This window comes from Paroedura picta, chromosome 2, assembly GCF_049243985.1.
Source record: "Paroedura picta isolate Pp20150507F chromosome 2, Ppicta_v3.0, whole genome shotgun sequence".
Taxonomy (NCBI): domain Eukaryota; kingdom Metazoa; phylum Chordata; class Lepidosauria; order Squamata; family Gekkonidae; genus Paroedura; species Paroedura picta.
In genome coordinates, this window is record NC_135370.1 from 100,072,777 (window position 1) to 100,099,386 (window position 26,610).

A 26,610-nucleotide genomic window follows, 5' to 3' on the forward strand; every position below is an offset into this window, starting at 1 on the left:
AGAGCTTCACTTTCCACCCTACCCTCCTTGGTGAATTGTTGGCTTAGACTCTTTGGACTGGACTCTGACTTTAACCCTGCTTATTGAATCGGTTGAGGGTGATTAACCAGTAATTAACCAGTACCCAGTGTGTTACCTGGCAGGGCAGCGCAGGGCCAGGGATAACTAGCCGGTTGGAACTGGCTGAGTGGTTGGCATAGGTACTGAAGCAGTCCCTCAGGTATGCCAGGCCCAGACCATGGATAGCATTAAAGGTAAGCACCAAAATCTTAAACCTGATCCAGAATTCAACCGGGAGCCAGTGTAGTTATCAAATATGAGCCCTCCATGGTGTTCCTGTGAGGACACTGGCCACTTCATTCTGGACCAGCTGCAGTTTTCAGAGCAGGGATAAGAGTTGGCTCATGTAGAGTGAGTTACAGAAATCCAGTATAGAGGTGATTGTTGCATGGATCATTGTGGCTAGATGCTCCAGGGCCAAGTAAAGTGCTAGTAGTTTAGCTTGGCAAAGGTGGAAGAATGCCAGCTGTGCTACTCTTCTGACTTGCACCTCCATAAAAAGGGAGGTGTCAAATATCATGCCCAGATTCCTGGTGGAGTGCACAATGGACAGTTGCATCTCATCCAGGGAGGGCAACTGCACCTGCTTGCTTGATCCCTTCCTACTCAGCCACAGGACTGCTCAGCTTGGGCTCAGCTTGGGCAGGTTCTGGCTGCTCTGGTGGCAGTGGCTTTTCCTTTTCACCTGCAAATGAGGGACAGATAAGTGTCACTGGATGAGTCAAGAAAAGTGAAAGATGTTCTCTGCTGTTCCCTGTCTTGCCTCAACTCAGTATGCAGTTCCTGTCCAACCTGATATGTGCAGGAGTAGTCATAAAATATTTAGCAACATTACAGCCTGCTGAGAACCCTGAAGGGTTCAGTTTCAGATGGCTCTGCTTCAGCCATCCAATCACTACTTCCAGACATCTGGCAATAGACTTTGCAGGTGAGTCCGGGTGGCCATCCATCAGAAGGAAGAGCTGGGTATCACCTGGGTATTGATGACATGCAAGCCCAAACCTCCAGACCACCTGGACAAGAGGTGCATGAAGATGTTAAATATAATTGGACCACCCCTTGTGACATCCCACATAGGAGTTGGCAGCAGTGCGATAGTCTCTCTCCAATAACTAAGAGATATCATTGACGGTGTGCAGCCTTTGGGTCTCAAGTACCCCTTTTTAAACCTCCAGTATAGCTTTGCTTTTAGAATTTACATATGGTGAAGATAACTCATTCATGGTTCAAACTGTTATGCATCTTGCTGTTTTTAATTCTTTCTATGAGATGATACTGAGAAGTAGGTGTGAACCATATAGTGTAAGTCTCTATTTCATCTTGAGAATAAAAATATTGTTCTGACAAGGCAAAGATATATAATGAGGCATGCTGGCCTCATCATGTTCAGAATAATTGTCATTTATGGATGAAATATATTTGTTCAGTAGCAAGAAAGGAAGTTACCCAGCAGGAGAATGTTCTTGAATGAAGGTTAGAAGCAGAAATACAGGAATCTCAAAATTTTGAAACCGTTTTCCCAGAAAAGAATGGCAATTGGGGAGTGAAATTGGGGATAATTTCCTTATAAAATCTGACTTAACTTTAGTAATTTAACATCACAAAACTGCATCTTTGACATTCTTCAAGCAGTGGATGGACGAACCCTTGTCAGGGATGTTTTAGGCTGATTCTGCAGTGAGCAGGGGGTTGACTTAGATGGATCATATGACTCTTTGCAACTCTATGATTCAATTATTTGTATCTTAGTATATAAAATAATTCTACTTGATAAAGGTAAAGGTAAAGGTATCCCCTGTGCAAGCACCGAGTCATGTCTGACCCTTGGGGTGACGCCCTCTAGCGTTTTCACGGCAGACTCAATACGGGGTGGTTTGCCAGTGCCAGTCATTACCGTTTACCCCCCAGCAAGCAAGCTGGGTACTCATTTTACCGACCTCGGAAGGATGGAAGGCTGAGTTGACCTTGAGCCGGGTGCTGGGATTGAACTCCCAGCCTCATGGGCAAAGCTTTCAGACGGCTGCCTTACCACTCTGCGCCAGAAGAGGCTCTACTTGATATATCAATACAATAAAATTATTAAAATCTCCAACAATATAGAGAGAATATACTGCACACTGCTGTATTCCAGCACATATATGTTAGTCTTTGATGTCTGAGAAGTAGGAAAAGTAAAAGTTCAGAAACAAAAATGTTATAATAAGCAAAAAGATGTATAATATTTGGATACTAGTGGTTAAGCCCACTTTAAAGGCAGTCTAGAAGTTGGAAGCTCCCCCCCCCCCAGATGCCAGCGGTAGTGGCTGCCACCACTGGGCTCTGCTTGGGGGCCAATGGTAAGGGCTGGCATGTGGTGTAGCGGTGTAGAAGCTTCCCTCCCAGATGTCAGTGGTAGTGTTTTCCCTAACTGGGTTCTCCCCACGGCCCAATAGGGAGACTTAGTGTGTGTGTGTCTGTGGGGGGGGGGGCTGGCGGCCTTTAGCTCAATTTTAAAATGGGCATGGCTGTGATAGCTCCCGCTGCTCTCCCTGGATGCTGCCTTTGGCATGAGTCCCTGGTGCCAGAAGGAATTAAATCCATGAAAGAGGCAGGAGGGGAAGAGAGTGCTGGGCTGGTCTCATGGTGGCCGAATAAATCATGGAGAGCAAAGAAGAAGAAGAGTTGGTTCTTATATGCCGCTTTCCCCTACCCGAAGGAGGCTCAAAGCGGCTTACAGTCGCCTTCCCATTCCTCTCCCCACAACAGACACCCTGTGGGGTGGGTGAGGCTGAGAGAGCACTGATACCACTGCTCAGTCAGAACAGTTTTATCAGTGCCGTGGCGAGCCCAAGGTCACCCAGCTGGATGCATGTGGGGGAGTGCAGAATCGAATCTGGCATGTCAGATTAGAAGTCTGCACTCCTAACCTCTACATCAAACTGGCTCTCAAATAGCAAATAGAGGTGCTGTGTTGGAGCACACAGGCAGCTCCCCCATTCTGCTGGAGTTGGCAGGGTTGAGACCAAAAGCACTTGGCCTCCCTGCTGTTTCATAAGAGGTAATGAGGTCAGGGAGTGCAGTGGGGCTGGCATGGAGCATGTGGGCGGGCCAGAAGTTTGGAGGGCCATAGGCATGGTGGGACTGTGGGGAAGGCCAGGGTGCTCCTCAGGGCTATGCAGAGGGTGGAATGGCATGGAAGAGTGCGTTGGTGTTGGCAGGTGGGCCGGAGGTAGGGATCCATTGGTAGCCTCCCCAGCTTGGATGCTCAGAGAACACAGGACAGGGAAGCAGTGAGAGCAACCTCCAGATCCTGACTGCTCTCACTGCGCAGAGTATGGAAGCACCATGAGGCCAGGGCCCCAGCTGGTGGCATTGGAGGCTGGCAGAAGCCTTTGCCTCATGCAGAGCCTGTGTTGGTCAGTAGCACGCAGGGCTGCCCATCAGACAGGGAGGGCAGGAAGAATGGCAGGCCCCTGTGGTAGAGGCACCTGTGTTCTGCTTGACGTTCAGTGTGGGAGGGCCATTTTAGGGAGAGCCAATCAGAGGGCTGTGGCCAGTTTCTGATGGTGCACTAGCTCCTCTGAGTGGCTCTTGGAGGGAAGGACCCTCCCCTGAGAGCAAATCAGAGGGCTTGCCCTCCCCCTCGAGAGCCAATCACAGGGCTGCACATCATAAGTAGCACGCTGCACATTTTCACATAGTCACAGAAAGACTACTAGCATATTTGCACATAAAGTTGTATTCTTCCACATTGTATGAGAGACAGCTTGGTGTAGTGGTGTAGACTCCTTCGGATAGAGAAAAGTGGCATATAAGAACCAACTCTTCTTCTTCTTTGTTTTTTGAAAAGTGCAAGTGTTTGTAGAATTATATATGCATCTTTGTCACCAACTTACTCACATAACCCCCTGATTCTGAGAAGCCTGATATGTGGAGGATAACAGAAATCCTTGGGGACTCAGTAGGGTCTGCCACTTGCTTAGCAAATGAAAACTTGGAAAAGATATGAGTTATTTGTCATTGCCTTTGTGAGAATGTGTCTGTTAATGTAACAGTACATCCATTAAAAAACTAATGCAAGATACCTGTGCAAAAGATATTGGACTACACTTTTCAAAGCTTAGAAACAGGTAAAGAATCCTGAGGTGACAGGCTGTTCCAGGAGATCTGATTGGCTAGCATCAGCTAATCAGGGGCATTGCAATCAAATGCTGAGGAGGAGATTTCACTTCGAATTCAACCCTGACTGAGAGCAGTTTAACACAGACAGGAGAACAGGGGAAAGTTGGCAAGGACAAGCAGGTGATTAGATGGAGACATTCATTAGGACCAAGGAAAGAGGATAGATCTTTTAGAAAGAGAAGGAATTTCCCTACCCAGTCCAAACAGCATGATAGCTCAGAAGAATACAGAGATTCTTTGTTTGATGTGGTTAGAAACTGTTTTTATAGTCTTTATGAGTCAGTTAAAAACTCAAGATGAGTACGGCTATTTCAGGAGAATGGGGTTGAGTACTTGAAAGAGTGCACCAGCCTTTTGGAAACCAGAAGAGTTAAAGAGTACTCAAAGAAAGGGTATTAAAGTGTTTGGGGAAAACACTGGAACAAAAAGCCTATTCACATAAAGTTTAAAGTCACTGTGATAATCTTAGAAAACACTCAATAGCCTGAAACATAAGCACTAAACTCTGTGCATGTACTGATTATACCGTCAAGTCCTTTATATTGAGTTACCTCAGAATTTTTACTGCAATTTCACCTGACCTTTCCCTTCTATGTTGAATAAAATATTTTGTTAATATGTAATATAAAAACTTCTTGAGTGCAGGGCCTGTAAGGCAGAGCTCTTCTGTCAAGCTTTTAGTTGGGACATGTGATCCTAAAACATTAATGCCCCCCCGACAAAAACTCCCCCCACAACAACATTTCAGTCTGAAATTAGACTCATGGAAAGGAAGGGACTATACTGGAATCAACGCTGTAACTGCTGCTGCTGCTAAATTATAGATGTGGTTTTTGTTATGAATTTTTAATTTGTATTATTATGTTATTTAAAGCTGGCCTCACCAGAAGGGTTGCATATAAATCAAATAAATAAATAAATCATAGAATCATGTTTCTATGATTCTATAAATAAATTTAAGTTATATAAATTAAAGGGAGCCCTCATTCCTTCCTTCAGGTCCCTGGGCTGAGCAAACAGTCCAAGTATTCTACTGTGACAGGGTGGACCAGCCAGAATTAATCAAGAAAGAAGAAAACAGAAAACTAGGGCAGCTCAGTCACAAAAAGGAAAGAATAATGGAGGGAAAATCTTGCCTCTGAGGTTGGGAAATGGATGGGGACATCATAGATATCTATCAACATCCATAAACAGATGAATAAATACAAGGTAAGAGTTAAATAAAGTCGGCATCCCAGCTACCAGAGGTCCTGGCAGCAAAAATTGGTAAGGAATGTACAGCGGGGCGTATGGCGGGTCCCTATCCCAGGCCTCCGATTCCTAACTTGAGGGTGTCTCCTTTGGGAGTAGTGCCAAAGAAGACCCCAGGCCAGTATCGCATGATACATCACTTGTCATACCCAAAGGGAGCGTCAGTGAATGATGCTATCGCACCGGAATTGTGCTCGGTGAGGTACGCATCGTTGGATCATGCGGTGGCCATCATTCGAGCATGTGGCAGGGGATCGCTACTGGCGAAATGCGATATACAATCCGCTTTTTGTTTGCTGCCGGTTCATCCGGATGATTTTTGTCTCCTGGGATGTCACTTCAAGGGGTGTTGGTACGTGGATAAAGCTTTGCCCATGGGATGTTCAATTTCATGTGCGGCTTTTGAAACGTTTAGCACGTTCCTTGAATGGGCTGTAAAGGATAGGACAAAAAGTCCTTGCATCACGCATTATCTCGATGATTTTCTTTTTGTGGGATCCCCAGGGACAACGGAATGTGCTGACAGGTTGAGGGCTTTCCAGCTGCTAGCAAAAGAGCTGGGGGTCCCCTTGGCAGAGGAAAAAACTGAAGGGCCTCTGCCTCAATTGACATATTTGGGAATACTGTTGGATTCTGTGGGAGGTTTTTCACAGTTGCCACAAGACAAACTGGTAGCCCTGAGCAGCCTATTGGAGGCTATGTTAGGCAAGAAAAAATGCACATTAAGGGAGATGCAGATGTTATTGGGGCATCTGAACTTCGCCTGTAAGGTGGTATCTCCAGGCAGAGCCTTTTGTGCACGGTTGGCCCGGTCTACAGCGGGCATAACAATGGCGCATCACCACATTCGATTATCAAGAGCCCTGAAAGAAGATTTGAGGGTGTGGCTGGAGTTTTTGGTAAGTTTCAATGGAGTATCAATATGGCAAACGCCGGTTACGCCAGAGAACGCCCTTCAGGTTCATTCTGATGCCGCGGGCAGTTTAGGATTTGGGGTATTCTATCAAAATAGATGGTGTTCAGGGCGGTGGCCAGGGGAATGGTCAGAGTCAGGTATATTACGGGACCTCACCTTTCTCGAGCTTTTTCCGGTGGTAGTGGCTGTCGTGATTTGGAAGGACTTGTTTAAAAACTGTAAAGTTTTGTTTTGGTGTGATAACCAGGCAGTGGTCCGAATCATCAACAGGCAGTCTAGCCGTTCGGAAAGGGTTATGCGTCTGGTGAGGTATCTTGTACGCACCTGTTTACGGTACAATATAACTTTTGGTGCGCGACATATTCCTGGGATTAATAACGATGTGGCGGATGCCCTGTCTCGATTCCAGGAACATCGGTTTCGGACGCTTGCTCCGTCAGCGCATTTGGCGCCGGATCCCTTCCCGGAGGAGATGTGGAGCCTTGGCGTCGGGCCATCCAGCAAGCCGTGATGGGTTCTTTGGCGCCTGCCACGATACGTGCATACACAAGCGCGGTCTCAGGATACTTACAATTTTCGAGATCTTGCGGGTGTACGGCACCTTTCCCACTAACGGAAGACATGGTTTTACGTTATTTGGCATTTTTGCATGAAGGAAGGGCGGCGCCTCGGACCCTATCTGTGCATTTGGCCGGCTTGTCTTTCCTCTGCAAAACTAACAGTTGGTGGGATCCGGCATCATCATTCTTAGCTCGGAAGGCAGTGACGGGGTGGAAGAGGGCGGCCCCTACAAGGCAGGATTCACGGAGACCAATATCCATACATGTACTAAAAAACTTGCTCCAAGAACTACCAGTTACTTGTAGCTCTGATTTTGAAAGTCGGCTATTTGCAGCTGCATTTACGGTTATGTTTTTTGGAGCATTCCGCAGCAGTGAGGTTGTTGCCCCAAGTAAGGCGAGTGCGGGGTCATGGGCACTGGACATACGGGATGTATGCATTATTGATCAGGAATTGCACATTCATCTCCGGCGCAGTAAAACTGACCAGTTAGGTAGGGGAAAACGGATAGTACTTACAAGATCTGAGGGTGGCTCCCCTTGCCCGGTTGGGTGCATGAGAGCATATCTGGAGGTACGTCCAAAAATTGCTGGTCCTCTGTTTATTCACAGAGATGGACACTGCTTATCTAGATTTCAAGTTATGGCAGTGCTTAGAGGGATGCTGTCCAAATTGGGTCTGCCAGCGGGGCAGTACGGAACGCATTCTTTTCGGATTGGGGCAGCTACCCAAGCGGCTGCTGGTGGGGCTGACCCAGACCGTATCAGGGCGGTTGGGCGTTGGCGATCTAAAGCGTATCGACAGTATGTCAGGCCGGAACTTCTTCTCTAATTTTTACATTTGCAGAACTGGCGCTGGCGGTCCCAAACATATGGATTGTGGGACACAGCATCGTGTTTTGGGCCGCTCGCTATGCAGCAGATTCCGGTTGGGGAGGTTGCCTAGGCTTGGATGGCCATGTCAGGATTTTCTGGAATGGACTGCGAGGAATGCGTTGGTCTTTTTTCCTGGAGGCGATGATGAAAAAGCTGCATCGCAATGGTCACCCGGACGTTGTGGTTATCCAACTGGGAGAAAACGACCTACCAAAAATGACTGGCCAACAACTGTCTAGAGCAGTGGTAAAAGATTTGACTGTCCTGCGGCAGTGGCTTCCAACGACTACCATATTATGGTCCGCTTTGTTAGAACGCCGAGTCTGGTGTGGGGCATTGGCCCCAGCTCGGGTGGATCTAGCACGAAGAAGGGCGGAAAAAGTTATAGAAAAGTTCCTGTATGGTGGCGGAGGGGGGGTTATAACACACCCAGATATTAGCTATCGGCAATGGGCCCTATACAGGAGGGATGGAGTCCATCTATCGGAATGGGGAATGGACACTTGGTTATTTGAGTTACGGCATGCAATTGTACAATGGCTGCAGGGAGGAGGGGTGGCGGGAGCACAGGAATTTTCCTGAGCTCTGTGGCGGATGGTACGCTGGAAGCGGAATTTTGGAAAGGGGGCCAAGCTTGCGCGCTGGCCTACCGGTTAATGGGGGCCCCCGTCAGGGGCCGTGTGGATGCGGAGCCAGTTGAAGGGCTCGCATTTCCGGGTGGCAGGCGAAACCCAGCAGAGGCAAAACACCACGATCCCCTCAGGGGCTGTCCCTGTCATTAAAACCCCAGCCGCTTGTGGGGTGCTTTGTATGCCTGGGGCTATCCCCCCTCCTACATTGCCCGCGCCATTTTGCCCCCTGGGCCCAGCAGGCCGTTTTTGCCGCCTCTTCGCCTCATGGCGTTTTGCTGGCATTTTTCTGTTGGTTTTTTTTTTTTTTTTTAAACGAAACAGGCCGCTTTTCTAATCGCACGCTGCTGCTCCGGCCGTCCCTTGTCCCAGAGAGGCCTTTTTCGCCCACGCCAAATCGCGCTGCGTCAAAGGCCCCACCTCGGCGCTCCGATGCTGCCGCTTCAGCCGCCGAGGGGGAAAAGAGGCCGGGCCCGTCGCACCATGCTCCTTTTAAGGAGCTCCAGCCCGGCCCCTCCCCTCCCCGCCGTCGCCGTCGCGCTGCCCCTCAAGGGAGGCTGGGAAACGTAGTCCCCAGCTCTCCCGGCAGCGTTCTTCTTCGGGGCGTCGGCCCCCGCCGCGGCAATTGGCCCCCTCGCCAATAACTCAGGTGCTCTTATTATGTATTATGCCACAGGCAACATGTTGTCAATTTGGAAAACATGTAGTGTGCCCATGTTCACAAGCCAGATAGATATTGTGATTAAATCCTTAGAGCATTACTCATTAGTTTGGTTTCACTACCTGCATCTATTACTGCTTTTGGCTTACTTTAATAACATTGAAAGTCAAAGAAATTATGTGACAGACATCACTGCGTTTGATAAAACATATGGAGTACAAAGTAACGTGTATTTCATACTGCCCAAAGCTACACTAGCACAGAACTGGCAAGCACTTCTTCCATGTAGTGAGTTGTAGGGGAAAAAATTAAACAACTCAGAAGTATATTTTAATAGACCAAAGAGTAAGAAAACAAGTCACTGCACAGATAATAAACTATGAAACAGTTATCATTTTGCACAACCAGTTTCCAATTAGATTATCAGGGCTTCATTATACATCTCGCAGGGCACATCTCAGCCTGAGGAATGTTTTATAGATGAGCAACTTTGTACAAGTAATAGCATTACAGATAAAAATAACATTCTTATAGGCTACTGTGGGGTTCAATAAACCTACATTAATATCAACATGAAACTGCTGCAAGAGACCACCAAGAAGAGAGATCCAGAGAAGGGCAATCATTGTGCTGCTGCTATCAAATTCTAGTACTCCTTTCCGCCTAATGCCATGAACTAACACTTCTAATCAATTGAGGACTGGATATAGGCAAAGAAATGGTTATTTAGTTAAGGCAAAATTGCTGTTGACCATTCCTCGGGGAAGGGGATGTGGGCACCGTTACACAAGCCTCAAGAACATCCCAATTATATCACCCGATAGGGGATGCCTTTAAAGGGTCTCCAGATACCTTGAACAGTGCAAAATATTGTCACTCAGGCTCTAACAGGAATAACCATGATGAACACATCTCAGAGAGTACAGTTTATTGGAGGGTAAGGGTTTTCTACCTCTGGAAAGGATACAGGTTATTTTTGTCTTGGTGAGACATTCAAATCTCAGTGGTTCCAATCAGTTTGGAACATTTTGCACCTTTTGGGATATATGGGCATCTATTACTGCAATTCTGCCTATAGCTGGGTTACATATGCGACCCCTGCAGCTTTGGTTTTTATCTTGCTATACAGCCAACATTCATGCACCATGACACAGATTTTTTTATTCCCAGACCTGTCACACATTCATTAGTTTGGTGGTCTTCTTGCAATCCTTACTACAGAAGATTCAAGCTTCACTTTTGGAATGTGCTCCCAGTGAGGGATTTTCAGCCAGGGGTATTTGGTTAGAGGATTAATAGTTACTGTAGATTAACATTTTGGAAATGTGTGCAGTTTGTTATGCCTTTAGTTGTTTCTCAGATATTTTAATCTATAGGACTGTTGCATTCTTGATGAAATGGATAACACAATCACAGTGTTTTATCTAAACAAGCAAAGTCCAAAGCCCTGTGTTAAGAAACTGCTGTTACATGGGACACAGCTGTGAATCTCAAAACTTCCATTCAGGCTATTCACATCCCTGGGAGTTTAAACATGAATGCCAACAAGCTAAGCAGAACTGGCACACTCTCCCATGAATGGTCCATAAAAGCCCCTTCCTTAAAACAGCTTCTTGCCCTTTGGGCGATTCTGGATGTTGATCTCTTTGTGATATAGTGAAACAGGAAGGCAGGAACACTTCATTTCCGCTCCTCTTAAGAGTAATAGAAAAAGCCATAAGGGAAGAATAGAATGCGATCCTGGTAGCACCTTTTAGAACGTGACTAATACAGTTTCCTATCCTCATGGAAATAACAAAGCCCATTTTCTCTCTCTTCCCAATCATATGCAGGCTTCAGGAAGAGACCTATTATTCTTGAGAGAGGTTAATGAGGTGCTCCTGCAATCACATAAACGTAACACCAGGAGATCCTATAGGTATAAGTGGAGGTAATTTTCACTCTGGTGTGGTAGAAAGGAGGTGACACAGGCAATTGCAAGTTTTATTTGCAAGTTATATATGATTATTTGTCCTGAAGGCTAAGGACTTGGTGCTCTCTATTTCTTGTTATCATAGAGGTATCGGGGTTAGAATAATGCTGCCCACACAGGACTTAGTTCTGGAATGTTGTAAGGCATAAACTCAACTCTACTTGATTGGGGAAGAAGAGAGAACATTTCAGGAAGAGTTCAAATCCTAAGAGGAAAGATTCTGGTTGGGACCACTATGTTTCATGGGGAGAAAGGGATCCTGCCCCCCCCCCCACTATTTTTCTTCTCAGAAACAGCATCAGTGTGCTCTCAAAGAGAAGGAATCCAAATTGCCAAAGCACAACAATCTACAGATTTTTGATTGACATTCCCAAGCTCCTGACATCCAAGGCCAGAAGTAATGACTCAACCTTGCAATATCAATAACCAGAACAATTACCTGAACTCCTAAAACTTCACTCAAATTATAAATGTCTCCAGTAATTCAGTTACAAACATAGCCAATGCCATCCATGCAGACCTCTGTTTTTGTTAATGGTCATTAAGCCAGCCTGTAGCTCTTATAAATGTCTCTACTAATTCAGTCATAGACCCAAGTAAGTCCATCAAGGCGAATATCTGTCTTTGTTAATGGTCATTAAGCTGGTCTTCCACTCAGAACATAACGTTATCAGATGTTCCTGTAATTCCTATGAGGTCTTCTTCCTTATGACCATATTTGGGCATCTTCTGCCTAATTCTAATTCACCAATCAGCAGCTTGGTCCAACACACTTGGCCCAATGCCAGCACAGTTCCCAATCCTGCACTGAATTTGGCCAATAGTGGTGTTTCCTAATGGAGTTCAGGTAACTCAAGAAATATAAAAATTACTATCTTTATAGATAGTTCTGCAAAGGAACCTCTGCCACTGCTGACATCATGATACTAGGTTCTGGATCTGTCCCCCCCCCAGAAAGAGTTGTTTTTACATCCTGTTTTTCACTAACTGAAGGAGTCTCAAAGTGGCTTACTACTGCCTTCCCTTCCTCTCCCCACAACAGACACCCTGTGAGACAGGTGAGGCTGAGAGAGCTCTGATAGAACTGCTCTGTAAGAACAACTCTAACAGCCCAAGGTCACCCAGCTGACTAAATGTAGTGGAGTGGGGAATCAAACCAGGCTTGCCAGATTAGAAGCTGCCACACTTAACCACTATGCTTAGCTGGCTCTCAGAGCACCATGAGCACTGAACCACTGGACCTCCCTCTTTATAATACAGTATAAGTATGCATTCTTATATCCTGTTTCATTCCCCTTCTCAAATTTGATCCTCACATACATCATTACATCTATTTCTACCTGTTAGCTCTACCATTTTCCACTCTAGCATCCCATGCCAGATTACGGATTCTTTCCCTCTTATCCAGGATTCATTACCTGGACAATTTCTGCATGGAGGGCTAAAACACGAGTGGCCTCCTGCTTGCAAATGCGGGATGGCAGGCACTCATGTACAAGTACTCTAAACCTGGGGGAATGCATCTTGCACTAGGCACCTCCAGGAACCTACACTTACACTTTTCTTCTTATGCAGAACATAGCATATCCGTGAGAAGGGACTGATAAGCCACATGGAAGGCAGATTTGTAGCCATTTTATTATTCTCACCTTTTGTTTAATGATAATTAAATGAAATAACATCCTGATTATAATCAGTATAGTAGCAAAATATGCACTGAGTTTAAATGGTAAGTGCTTTATTTGACACACCTGATTGAGACTGCATTGACTGTCAGAATTGAAAACAAAGAAAACTGTTGTGATTTTCAAAGGAGGCACTGTAGATCAATTGAGGTTCCCCTGGATTAGCTGTTTTACAAAGTCTTGAAAATAATATTAACATTAAAAAAGATGAAGGGAAAGCTCTGGGGGATGTGGGCTAATTCTGACATGTTATTTCAAGGACTACTCACACAATTTCGTTGACCAAAGATCGATATATATCTTATGTTATATAAGCAAAAGAGTCCACCATATTGCTTTCTAAATCTATATACTATGTACATTAGATTACACACAGTGCTATAAGTCATCTAACAGAAAGTCGGTAAGCATTGTTACCAGTGCCTGTTCTTTTTCCCAATGATATCAGATGACAACTATTCAAATTTTCCCGGTCCCTATAATGTAAACCAGTGGTCCCCAACCTTTTAATCACTGGGGACCACTCAACGCCGAGGATCACTCACCAGGGACCACTCAACGCCTTTTACTGAGGCCCAGTGGGGGGGGGGGGGTTAGTTTACTCCTCTACTCTCAACCACTGCCCTAACGCTCTCTGATCACTATGGTAATGTTTAAACATCCCTTCAAAATAAGATACAGACACGCCACAACAATGAAGTGTGTTGTAAAGGGCTGGGGGGGATGAAGTAAAGGGCCGGGTGGGGGGGGGAGAGAAGGCGTCCTTCGGGGCCCACCTCCAATTAGTCAAAGGACCACATGTGGTCCGCAGCCCACAGGTTGAGGATCGCTAATGTAAACTATATGTGAGGTATGAATTCCTTAAAATAAACTTTCTATCAATCAAGCATCTGTTGTCCATATTTGTAAAATGGATAAGCTAATATGAGAAACTCAAATTATGCTAAACACACTTAAAAATAAATTTGCTCTTGTCTGAAGAGCTAAGCCTACCTGTAACAACCTGTAACATTTTTGGCTCTTAGCGCCTTCATAAAAAAAATGAACAGGAGAATAGTATTATTCCATAATACTTGGAAGATGGAAGAACAGAAATATTACAGGTGCTCTTGATTCAATTCCATCTAATGGTGTGGCTGGCATAAAGAGCCCTCTGCTTCCACAGTGAAACAGCTATGCCTGAAGAAATAGAGACAGCTCGGCTCTTGACTGTCATTCATTTCTTTTACATTCTTTCTTTTCTGCACTGAACAGGTTCCTGTGAGTTACTAGCTGTGATGAACAAAGTCTGCCCATTCCTTTTTGTACTGTCTATGAGTGCCTATTTCTAATCAGACGGCATTGAAAGGGATAGAAGCTCAACACATCGCCAGCAAGCGAGGTGGCAGCAGCAAGTGCTAAAGATGTTCTTTCCAAACTGTACAAGTAACTTTTATAAGTGCCAAATGATGTATCATTAGGCTTATGTAAGGTATGCTCAAATGGTTCCTTAGTAAACAAAGTGCTTGAAAGGGCCTAAGAAGATAAGATGCTTTGTAAGTGCCCTGCTGATGAATTAGTTAATAGCCCACAAATGCTCAGGATCTGTTCATTTAAAAAAATAATAATTTTAAAGGTGAAACTGGATTTTTTAAACAGTGCCTACTATCTTCCTCTCCCCTTCTGCTGGTATCCTTGCACTAATGGAAGTGGGCTCTTCTATTGGTGGAAAGGCTTGTGCTAAGATGCGTTCATCTTATCCAAACATGAATTTCTGCTTACATAAACCAAAGCACGGACTACAACTATCTACTGAAAGTGCTGCTAGTATAGCTTTACAGCCTGAGTTGTTTTGGAAAAAAAAGATCCCTACTGGAACACTCCCCCTTCAGGGATCGCTGCCTTGTTGTGGCAAGGGGGCTTGCGTAGTTCAGTGAAGCTATGAGCTATACCGTGCAGGGCCACCCAAGACGGACAGGTCATAGCTGAGAGCTCTGACAAAAGGTGATCCACTGGAGAAGGAAATGGCAAACCACTCCAGTATCTTTGCCATGAAAACTCTATGGACAGTTCCAATAGGCATAACGCTATGACGCTGGAAGATGAGCCCCTCAGGTCGGAAGGTGTCCAATATGCTACTGGGGATGAGCAGACGGCTAGTACGAGTAGCGCCAGAATGAATGAAGCGACTGGGCCAAAGCCGAAAGGACGCTCAGTTGTGGAAGTAACTGGTGGCGAACAGACAGTCCGATGCTGTAAAGATTTTTATTCCATAGGAACCTGGAACGTCAGATCCATGAATCAAGGCAAGCTGGACGTGGTCAAATAAGAAATGACAAGACTGAACATCGACATTTTAGGAATCAGTGAACTAAAATGGACAGGAATGGGTGAATTTAATTCAGATGACCATCAGGTATACTACTGTGGACAAGAATCTCGCAGAAGAAATGGAATAGCCTTCATAATCAATAAGAGAGTAGGAAAAGCAGTCTTGGGATACAATCCCCAAAATGACAGAATGATCTCAGTTCGAATCCAAGGCAAACCATTCAACATCACAGTGATCCAGGTCTATGCCCCAACCACTGCTGCTGAAGAGGATGAAGTTGATCAGTTCTATGAAGCCCTACAACACCTTCTAGAAGCAACGCCAAAAAATGATGTGCTTATCATCATGGGGGATTGGAATGCTAAAGTAGGAAGCCAAAAGATAACCGGGATAACAGGCAAGTTTGGCCTTGGAGTACAAAATGAAGCAGGGCACAGGCTGGTAGAATTTTGTCAAGAGAATACAATGGTCATAGCAAACACTCTTTTCCAACAACCCAAGAGACGACTCTACACATGGACATTACCAGACGGTCAACACAGAAATCAGATTGACTATGTGCTCTGCAGCCAAAGATGGAAAAGTTCTATAGTCAATAAAAACAAGACCAGGAGCTGATTGTGGTTCAGATCATGAGCTTCTTGTTGCAAAATTTAGGCTTAAATTGAAGAAAGTAGGGAAAAGCACTAGGCCACTCAGGTATGAACTAAATCATATCCCTGACGAATACACAGTAGAGGTGACAAATAGATTTAAGGAATTAGATCTGATAGACAGAGTGCCTGAAGAACTATGGACGGAGGTTCGCAACATTGTACAAGAGGTAGCAACTAAAACCATCCCAAAGAAAAAGAAATGCAAGAAATCAAAATGGCTGTCTGAGGAAGCTTTACAAATAGCTAAGGAGAGAAGGGAAGTGAAAGGCAAGGGAGAAAGAGAAAGATACACCCAATTGAATGCAGAATTCCAGAGAAAAGCTAGAAGAGATAAGAATGCCTTCTTAAATGAACAGTGCAAACAAATAGAAGACAACAATAGAATGGGGAGGACCAGAGATCTTTTCAAGAAAATTGGAGATATGAAGAGAACGTTTCATGCAAAGTTGGGTATGATAAGGGACCAAAATGGTAGGGACCTCACAGAAGCAGAAGAGATTAAACAAAGGTGGCAAAATTATACAGAACAACTATACAAGAGCGAGCTTAACATCCCTGATGACCACGATGAGGTAGTTACTGACCTGGAGCCAGACATCCTTGAATGTGAAGTCAAATGGGCCTTAGGAAGTCTGAGCAACAATAAAGCTAGTGGTGGTGACAGCATTCCAGTTGAACTATTCAAAATCTTAAAGGACGATGCAGTAAAAGTGCTACACTCAATATGCCAGCAAATTTGGAAAACTCAACAATGGCCACAGGATTGGAAAAGGTCAGTTTACATTCCAATCCCAAAGAAGGGCAATGCCAAAGACTGTTCAAACTACCGCACCATTGCACTAATTTCTCATGCTAGCAAAGTTATGCTCAAAATCCTACAAGCTAGGCTCCCGCAATATGTGGACCGAGAACTTCCAGAAGTACAGGCAGGATTTCGAAGAGGCAGAGGAACTAGAGATCAAATTGCCAACATACGCTGGATCATGGAGAAAGCTAGGGAGTACCAGAAGAACGTCTACTTCTGCTTCATTGACTATGCTAAAGCCTTTGATTGTGTGGAGCACAACAAATTGTGGCAAGTTCTTAAAGAGATGGGAATACCAGAGCATCTTATTTGTCTCTTGAGAAATTTATATGTAGGTCAAGAAGCAACAGTGAGAACTGAACATGGAATCACTGACTGGTTCAAAATTGAGAAAGGAGTTCGGCAAGGCTGTATACTGTCGCCTTGCCTATTTAACTTGTATGCAGAGCACGTCATGAGAAATGCGGGATTAGAGGAGTCACAAATTGGGATCAAGATTGCAGGGAGAAATATCAACAACCTCAGATATGCAGATGATACCACTCTAATGGCAGAAAGTGAAGAGGAACTAAAGAGCCTGTTGATGCGGGTGAAGGAGGAGAGTGCAAAAATTGGCTTGAAACTCAACATCAAGAAAACAAAGATCATGGCATCCGGCCCTCTCAATTCCTGGCAAATAGATGGGGAAGAAATGGAGATAGTGACAGATTTTATTTTCCTGGGCTTCAAGATCACTGCAGATGGGGACTGCAGCAAAGAAATTAAAGGACGCTTGCTCCTGGGGAGGAAAGCTATGGCAAATCTAGACAGCATCCTAAAAAGCAGAGACATCACCCTGCCAACAAAAGTGCGTTTAGTCAAGGCTATGGTATTCCCAGTTGCAATGTATGGCTGCGAAAGTTGGACCATAAGGAAGGCCGAGCGTCAAAGAATTGAGGCTTTTGAACTCTGGTGCTGGAGAAGACTCTTGCGAGTCCCTTGGACTGCAAGGCGAACAAACCGGTCAGTCCTAGGAGAGATCAGCCCAGCCTGCTCCTTAGAAGGCCAGATCCTGAAGATGAAACTCAAATACTTTGGCCACCTCATGAGAAGGAAGGACTCCCTGGAGAAGAGCCTAATGCTGGGAGCAATCAAGGGCAAAAGAAGAAGGGGACAACAGAGAATGAGGTGGCTGGATGGAGTCACTGAAGCAGTAGGTGCAAACTTAAATGGACTCCGGGGAATGGTAGGAGACAGGAAGGCCTGGAGGATCATTGTCCATGGGGTCACGATGGGTCGGACACGACTTCGCACATAACAACAACAACAACTGGAACACTGTAAGAAGCCCTTATTAAATATTCTTTCCAAAAAGAAAACAAAAACTCACTATCTGAATGTGAGAACTGCCCTGTTGATCACTATTGACTATTACATTAGAAGTTGCTCGATGCTTTTGACTATGTGAGTAAGTGCTTTCACACTTGTTGATGACCTCATCTGGATTGCTGCCAGTGTCTTCATTATCAACGAAAAAAAGACGTTTCTATCTTGACTTCATAAAGAGGTGAAGCATCATAATGCTTCAGAATGAACCACATGAAAATGATTGCACGCACCTTTTCTAATGATACTTCACAAGCAATGAGAGAAAGCTGTAGAATTCAGAATCGCTAGGTCTGCACACCTACAAATCCTTATCCATCATGTGCCTATATACATTTGTGAAATGCCTCGGTGGGTAGAGTGTGTTTGGCCCGCGAGAAAGTCTCGGCTTGAATTTGGGCCAATCAGGGTGAGGCCAGCGAAGCCTCTATAGAGACCGCCCTACCTAGCTGGCCGCTCACCTCTCCGGCAGCCTGACCGCAGCTGAAACTCGATGCTGTTGCTGGAGTTCTTTTGCCTCCTGTTTCATCTGTACAACAGCCCTGTGCAGTAGGCGAGTTTCATCTCCACAACATCAACCTGTGTGGGAGGGCTTGCATGTTTCTTCTGAATAACAACCCAGTCCACCCTGGGGAGCTGATCCTTATACTCTGGAGATAAGGTATAATTCCAGGAGATCAAGTACAATGTGGAGGTTGGGTGGAGAGACGTAGGGGAGGAAGTGACTTTGCTCAAGTCTGGCCTGATAAATAAAAATCAGTATTTGCCATGAAGGTCCTATGAAATAATAAGCATAAGTGGCCTGGGATTTCAGATGGAGTTTACATACAAAAGGTTAACAGGAAAGTAGACAGTGAGACTTTGGGGGAACTAGGTTTTCCAGTTTTATTAGCAACTAGTAAATAAGCCCGCTGTCCCCGAAATACAGCGGGCACTAGCGGGGCTTGTGAGTTGGGTGGCGTGGCTCTCTGGGGCTAGGCCCCAGACCCAAGGCCGGGTGCAGGGCAACCCGTGAGCCGGCGTGCGTGGTGGAGTGGGCCCCGTGCTCCGCGGCCTACCTGCATATGCGGGGTGACAGCTGCCAGTGGAGGCAGGCGGCCTGGAGTGCAGGAGCGAGCTGGCGGCACGAGTCTGGAGCATGCTGTGGGGCCGGGGGTGTGACGGCCACCGCCGCTGATAGCAGTGGGTCCAACAGCAGTCTGAGAGGTAAAGCAGCGGTCTGGGGTGGCTGCTTGCAGTGGGCTGGGGCGGGGCCACAGCCGCCGCTGCCGGACAACACGGCAGCAGCCCCTGGCAGCTCTGTTGGTCTGCAGGCAAGCTGTGGTGGGAGTGGGCGAGGTGGGCGGCGGCCACGGCGACAGTGACGTTTCTGGCAGCGGGTGGTGGTGCGGGCCGCAGCGGCAGCCCCGCCACTACAGCGGCGGCCGCTGGCCCTTCCTTGGCGCACGGCCAGGTGGTGACCTGGCCTGTGCAGGGGAAGCGAGGTAATGGCAGCGGGCGGCCGAATGCCGGCAAACTGGGAGGGGTCGGCAAGGGACCAATTGCGAGCCGCATTTCACAAAGCACCTGCCGACTGGGCCCTCCAATTGTCAGTCCGGGGGAAGGGGCCTATTGGCACCCTTCCTCATCCCGGACAGGGTCCGCCCTCGGGGCCCTTACTGCTTTATTTTATCCGCTCCGCTAGGAGCGGTTAAAGATTTGGATTTGCGGACAAGAGAAACTGCAGTTGCCAGCAGTAGGCCCCAGGCTTCAGAAGGGCAGACATCACCAGCCAAACAACAGACTGTGCTAGGTAAGCCCAGTGAAACCAAGGTTTGGAAGTGGGGCTTCAAAAGGGTACAATGCCTCAGAGTCCACCCTCCGAAGGTGCCATTCTGCCTGGGGAGCTGATCCTTATAGTCTGGAGATGAGCAGTAATTCCAGGAGATCTCTGGGCTGCAACTGAAGGTTGGCTACTCCTGGGTTGGAAAGTGGGGCTTCAAAAGGGTATAATGCCTTCACAGTCACCCAGCCAGCCACATAACACCCCCTGGCCTATTTCAGGTCAAGAAACTATTGTAGAGAAGAGTTAAGTTTGCCTGATAGAGGTAGGCTCATGTTCAGGAATTCCAAACTTCGTAGGTGTGCTTGAACCTGATTTTGGTCAGGACTGTGGTATACAGAGAGACCTCCTCTTAGGTTGCCAGCTTCCAAATGAGGCACAAAACCCACACCAAACCATGAGCTAGTGCCCATTGCATTACAGCATGCAACGGGCTTTACTACTAGTCTTAATATATTGCATGGAATAACTAGAATACAAATTAACATCTTTGAGAGATGCATTTATAAAGTCCGGCATAATTATGCAAGATCTGTCAATAAGCAGACAAGGGAGAGTGCATGAACCTATGGATTTGTGTTTTTGTTTTTTAAGACTGATTTGCAGATTCATCCTCATACCGGCATCAGTGTTCTCTATATCTTTGGCATCCATTTGCTCTTCAGGTTCTGCATTATCAACACTGATATCAGTTGTTGTTGTAGTTAGGTGCGAAGTCTGACCCATCGCGACCCCATGGGCAATGATCCTCTAGGCCTTCCTGTCCTCTACCATTCCCCGGAGTCCATTTAAATTTGTACCTACTGCTTCAGTGACTCCATCCAGCAACCTCATTCTCTGTCGTCCCCTTCTTCTTTTGCCCTCGATCGCTTCCAGCATTAGGCTCTTCTCCAGGGAGTCCTTCCTTCTCATGAGGTGGCCAAAGTATTTGAGTTTCATCTTCAGGATCTGGCTTTCTAAGGAGCAGGCAGGGCTGATCTCCTCTAGGACTGACCGGTTTGTTCACCTTGCAGTCCAAGGGACTCGCAAGAGTCTTCTCCAGCACCAGAGTTCAAAAGCCTCAATTCTTTGACTACACTCAATTTATTTCTGTAGTAGTACTACACTCAATTTAATTCTGCCTTTCTTCCTCTACCTTATTAATGCCTTCTATTTCACTCCAAAGAGCCTTGCATAATGCTGCAAGAGAGTTAAATACAGCTAAGGAATGTGCAACTGTGATCTACATCAAAAAAGTTTCATTGATATTGAGTCTCTTTTTTACTTTTAATAATTCTGATAAGTCTCTTCTTGCTTTAGAGTGCTATTCCTACAAGTTGCCATGGACGATGCCTACTCTACACAAAGTCTCACTGACACATTTGTGTGTACAGCCACAACCTGCCAATGATTGTACTTGCAACTAGATATCCAAAATCACCTGCAAGTTAAAGATATGAACACACTATGATTCCTAATAAAACTTGTTTGTGAGAAGACAGGCAGTTTGTCAAATCTCAAATACTAAATAGGATGGCTAGTTGGATGGAAGACCACCAAGGAAGTCTATGCAGAGGAAGGTAATGGCAAACCAACTCTATTTCTCACTTGAATTAAAAGCCCCTGCCTGGAATTGCCATAAGTTGGTTGCGACTATATGGCATGTTCACATGAACATAAAATTTGTTTGATGTGAGGCACACAATAACCACTTTTCAGTGTCAGTAACAAATAACTTAGCGGTAGCCATATTGAGAAAGTTGCCTTAGCATACATACACATATACTTGACATTTAAAAAATATGTGAGTCACGTGTGCTTCCAAGAAACATGCAGTTATATTTATTGGTTCTAATTTTATTGGCATTACAAACCAGTTGAACATCAATCCTATGCATTTTTTCCCATTGAAGTATATTCTCATTTTCTTGGTGGAATGACAGTAGTGTAATGTTAGCAATACTAAGGGGCTTTCCACACTGGGATCCTTGTAGCAAATTGTTTGCTGAACGAAAAATTGCAATTTTAAATAGTGGAATTCGTTGTTATGCATACCTGTCTTTGTAGTGGAATCCAGTTGCGTTTCTATAGTTTCCCACAGGCTTCCGGTCTCGGCAAAAATAGCTAGAAAGGAAGCGCTATTGCCGAGCTCGTCCCGCCCCTGGCCGTCAAGCAGCCAATGGGCGGCCGTTAGCATGCTCCCAAACAGCCCCTTTCCCTTTAAGAAAGGTTTTTAAAAAAACACACACACACACACACCCGTTGCAACGAATATGTGTTGCTTCGTTGCAACGGAGAGACCCATCCAGCTGGCAGGTGTGTTTGAGCTGCCATTTCATCGTTGCCACGCTCCCCCCGAGTGAAAAAAAAAATTCCCCCCCCCCTCACGGGCGCGATTTTCAGCCGAAAACAGTGTGAACAATAAAGGGAAAATACATCAGCAAACGGGCTTCTCTGTTGTTTGTGCTTAGTGACTTTAAACAGCTCTGGGGAGGGACTGCAGCCGGGGAAGCCTCACTGGCTAAACGGAGGCTCGCCGGTGCGTTGATCTCCGCTCGCTCGGAGAAAAAAAAATGGCGATCGCTTCGCCAGAAGATCAGAGGAGAGAGCCAGGGGGAGGGACTTTGTAGAAACCACAACAATGGTAACGCACAGAACTTTCCCGCTAGTGTTGCAGATTGGTTGCAGGAGTGTAGCGCTTTCCGGAAGGTGAATCCACTTTTGGGGATTTCCCTGAAAGCGCTACAACGAAGCGCTTTTTGCGGATCGGTTTCAGGTGTGTGGCAGATTGTCAACGATGTTGTGCATAATGGCAAATCAGTAGCATTTTCAATTGGCAACCATTGTGCGATTTTGAAGGAGTGCGGAAAGCCCCTAACAATTGAAGGAAAACTTGGTACTGTATAAAATGAGCAGTTAGTAAACTTAAATTCATTCAGATCCACCAGAAAGTCTATGAATTCATCAAGGTATCTCGGCATTATCTTCAAAAACATATCTAGGCAATAGCTTACTGCAGACTGACCCAAAAGCAGTATACCCTCAGTCACTCTGCAACTCAGAAACTGAGGCTCACAACCATATAAATAGAATTCTGTTGACATAACCTCATACTATATAGTTTTTGAGGCATTTCTAATTATAGGCACAAGAGTATGAATCCTGTTATTAAAATACCTTGTTTGTCTGTGAAGATGATATTATAGATTAACAAATAATAAAGAGGGGGGAAAGAAGTGGTATTCTTTTCAAAGTGGTATTTCTTATGATTGTTCAGTAACTGGTAACCAATTAAGCAACTTACTTCACCACTTTTTAAATTGTTTTTTGTTAAAAGAGAAGGTGAACTCTAGTGCAGAAGCATGATCTTTTTAGAATGAAAGACTGTGCAATGTAAACAGACTTAATTATAAACATGGAAGCAATAAGGATGATGTTGCATGGCCTGCAATGGAATGCCATACTCAGAAAAGTAACTCTCACTCTAATCAAGAGGGGGATGGCTGAAACTTTGCCCTGGGATTCCAATTTTGTCTAAATTAACATGCATTTTCTTAAAGAATTGTCACCTGGTTGTCATCATTATATTATAAGCTTCATAAGGATGTTTCACATTAGGGACAGAGTTTTATCCTCTCTGATTTATTGCTGTTGCAACATCCATTTTGGTAGACACTGCATAAAACAAGGAGATTTACTTATTTTAAACATTTCTATTGCTACCTTTCCACCAAGTATATGATTAAGGAAGCAATAAAGGATAGCAGTCATTGTGATATTTATGCAGGAAAGAATAATTTCACAGGATTCATGGAAAGACCTTTTGGGTTAGCCAAAAGTGTTCTCACATGCTTGCAACAATAGGGATTGGAGTAGGACTCAATTCACGGCTTATTGTGAGAACCACTCTCAATAACCAAACCTCATTTAGGAAAATAAGTATTGCGGAGAAATTATTAGCTCAACATGGGGTCTTTACCAAGATCGGGGAACCCCAGCCAAGGACCCTCTTATCAACCAGGAATGCTCAATCCCTCCCCACACCAAATGTTTAGGCACAAAAACATTTTGTTGCTGAATCGGGTTTCAAGGACCAGGAGAGAGAGAAACCCTGGCAATGAGGCCAGAACCTAGTTCTTTGCACCTAGAGGTTGACACAGGAAGAAGCCAGTTGCATTTGAAAGACGCAACAGGCCAGTAATTTTCAGTAAATGCTAACATAGTTACACTTGAATATTTTTTGTAAGAGCAGACCTCTCTTTTTACAACTGAGAAGCATGTTCCCTTCAGGTACTCAACTTGAAAGAAGACTGTTTCTTTTTTTAAAGGTGTCTGTACTTTTTAGAATCTCTGAAAATAGGTCATGTGATTGCAATATAACGCCAGTCTGCTCTGATGCTTCCTAAACAGTACTTTAAGGCAGTTCTGGTGGCCCAGTCACCTTGCGGGTTGGGAATCACAGAAGTTAACTTGAAATGAAAAGGACAGCAGGAAGTAGATCTGTGTATGTAGATCTGTGTGGGTCAAGGCTGCAGAGAGAGGGTGTCTGTCTTTCTGACTGTTCAGGTCAACAACTTAGCATCTTCACCCACTGCAACGTTCTGGAGTGGACATGTACTTACAGCACTGATCTGCCCAGTTTTCCCCTGTGGTGGGACACCAGGGTTCTCAAACACCTTTCCTGGTCCCTGCCAAACATTTTTGGCAAATGGGTGGGGCTTTTGCCTGGCAGGGCTTATGACTGAGCACAAAAGATCCAAATGGCTGTGCAGATTTTTAAAAAAACAGTTGTGGCAGCAGATGACACTGCAACACGATATTCACTTTATGACTGAAATAAGCTGTGTGTATACAAGAAAATACTTTAAAACACTTTGAAAGACATCCTGTTAAGCAATGCTTCTGTCTGAAATGTTGAACAGCTGTTGTTAAGAACATAAGAGAAGCCATGTTTCATCAGGCCAATGGCCCATCCAAAAGCGCTAAAACCAAAGTGCCATTAGGAAGTCCACTGTTGGGGCCAGAACTCCCACTGTTGCCTCCCAAGCACCAAGAATATAGAGCATCACTATGACAGTGTTCCATCTGTAACTTGTAGCTAATAGTCCCTGACTGACTTATGTTTATCTAATGCCCTCTTGAAGCTGTCCATGCTTGTAGCTGCTACCATTTCCTGCAGCAGTGAAATTTCACATGTTAATTACTCTTTGGGTGAAGAAAGACTTCCTTTTATGTGTTCTAAGTTTCCTGTTCATTAATTTCATCGAATGCCCATGAGTTCTTGTACTGTGAGAAAGGCAGAAAAGTACTTATTTCTTTACCTTCTCTACCTCATAACTAATTCTGTAAACCTGTGCCATGTCACCCCTCAGTCATCATTTCTCCAAGCTAGTCTGCCCTAATCTCTTTAAACTTCCTTCATAGGGAGGGTGTTCCATCCCCTTAATCATTTTAATTGCCACTTTAAAGAGAATGTATCACTTCTAAAGTTAAATGTGGTTAAAAGTTAAATGTAGAGTTCTGCATGACTTCACTCTATGAAATTTTGTGGTTGGTTCACAGCAGCCATTCTGAGGCTGCACCAACTACCTTGTGTAAGAATTCCAAAGATGGCAAAAAGGCTGGGGACACCTAGCCTGGGATGGACAGGGGCATGACTCATTGGCAGAGCATCTGCTTGCCAGGCAGAAGGTCCCAAGTTTAATTCCAGATCTCCACTTAAAGGATTAGGTCAGGCTTTTCCAAATAGGGTGAAACCCTGGGGTTTCTTGATGGCCCTGGAAGGATTTTCCAAATGTGCGGGAGTTAATCTTTTATATATATTTTAAATTTGTCAAACATGTATCAGGTCATATGACTATATATGGTCATGTTGACCCCCTCCCCCAAATGGCCAATTATGGACATGGAGGGGTTGGGTGGGCATGTATGCTGCTATGCTTCCCAACCATATTCTGGATCATTACATTACTCCACTGAGGTTTCTCGAAGCCTGGAGAACGTTTCAGGGGTTTCTTAACAAAAAAAGTTGAAAAAGGCTGGATTAGGTAGTTGATAGTGTGAGAGACCTCTCCCTGAGACCCTGGAAAAGCCACTGCCAGTCTGATTAGACAATATGGAATGCTGATGACCAAGAGTCTGATTCAGTATAAGGCAGTTCATATGTTCACTCTTAGGCCCATTATGCACAGAGTGGAAGGTCCGCATTCGGGGTGGAATGGTGGTGGCTAAAATCACCAATTATGCACACTGCAGGCGGCAACCGGGCGCAGTGTCAACGTATGCCACCAAAAAAGCTGTGTTAGCGATATGCGAAAGAAAGTGGAGCTTCCTGGGACCAGGGCGCAACCAGAAGCAACTCCGGAGTAGCCGCGTGCATAATCAGATACTCCGGGTTTGGCCACCATTGTGTTCCGTCCCATGCATAAGCGGTTTGCTTCGCTTCTTCCTCCTCCGCATTCTCCATGCTGCTGTTTCAGCAGCCGTGCATAATAGGCCTTAATGAAGCCTCTAATCTTAATGCACTTTTCTTATGAGTAGTCTCATTAAAATAAATGGGACTGCTCATAAGTACATAGCCTCACACATGTAGTCTAGCTATTTAAGTGCTGAGAAGGGGAAAATATTGCAATAAAAACAACACCACATCTAGTAGCATTCTAGGTGAAAGCTTTCATAAGATTAAATATATAATAAAATGTTATATTCTTTTTTAAAAGACTAAAGCAATAGATAAAACACCACTCTTAATTACAGTCAAGCAATTTCCATCAGGACTTAATTAACTTTTAGAGTAATAAGTTGCAGTAGTCTATAGATAAAATATTTCATTATTATAAAACAAAGGAGCCAGAATTAAAGAGAATCCTAAATTACTGATGATACTTCATGGGTTGTTTGG

At 45.0% G+C, this 26,610-nt stretch overlaps 1 protein-coding gene across 4 annotated transcripts in view; it reads right to left on the reverse strand.

Moving 5' to 3' along the window:
• Nucleotides 1–26,610, reverse strand: part of SYT9 (synaptotagmin 9) — a 159,729-nt gene that overhangs the window by 61,824 nt on the left and 71,295 nt on the right. The gene's annotated exons all lie outside the window — the stretch shown is intronic.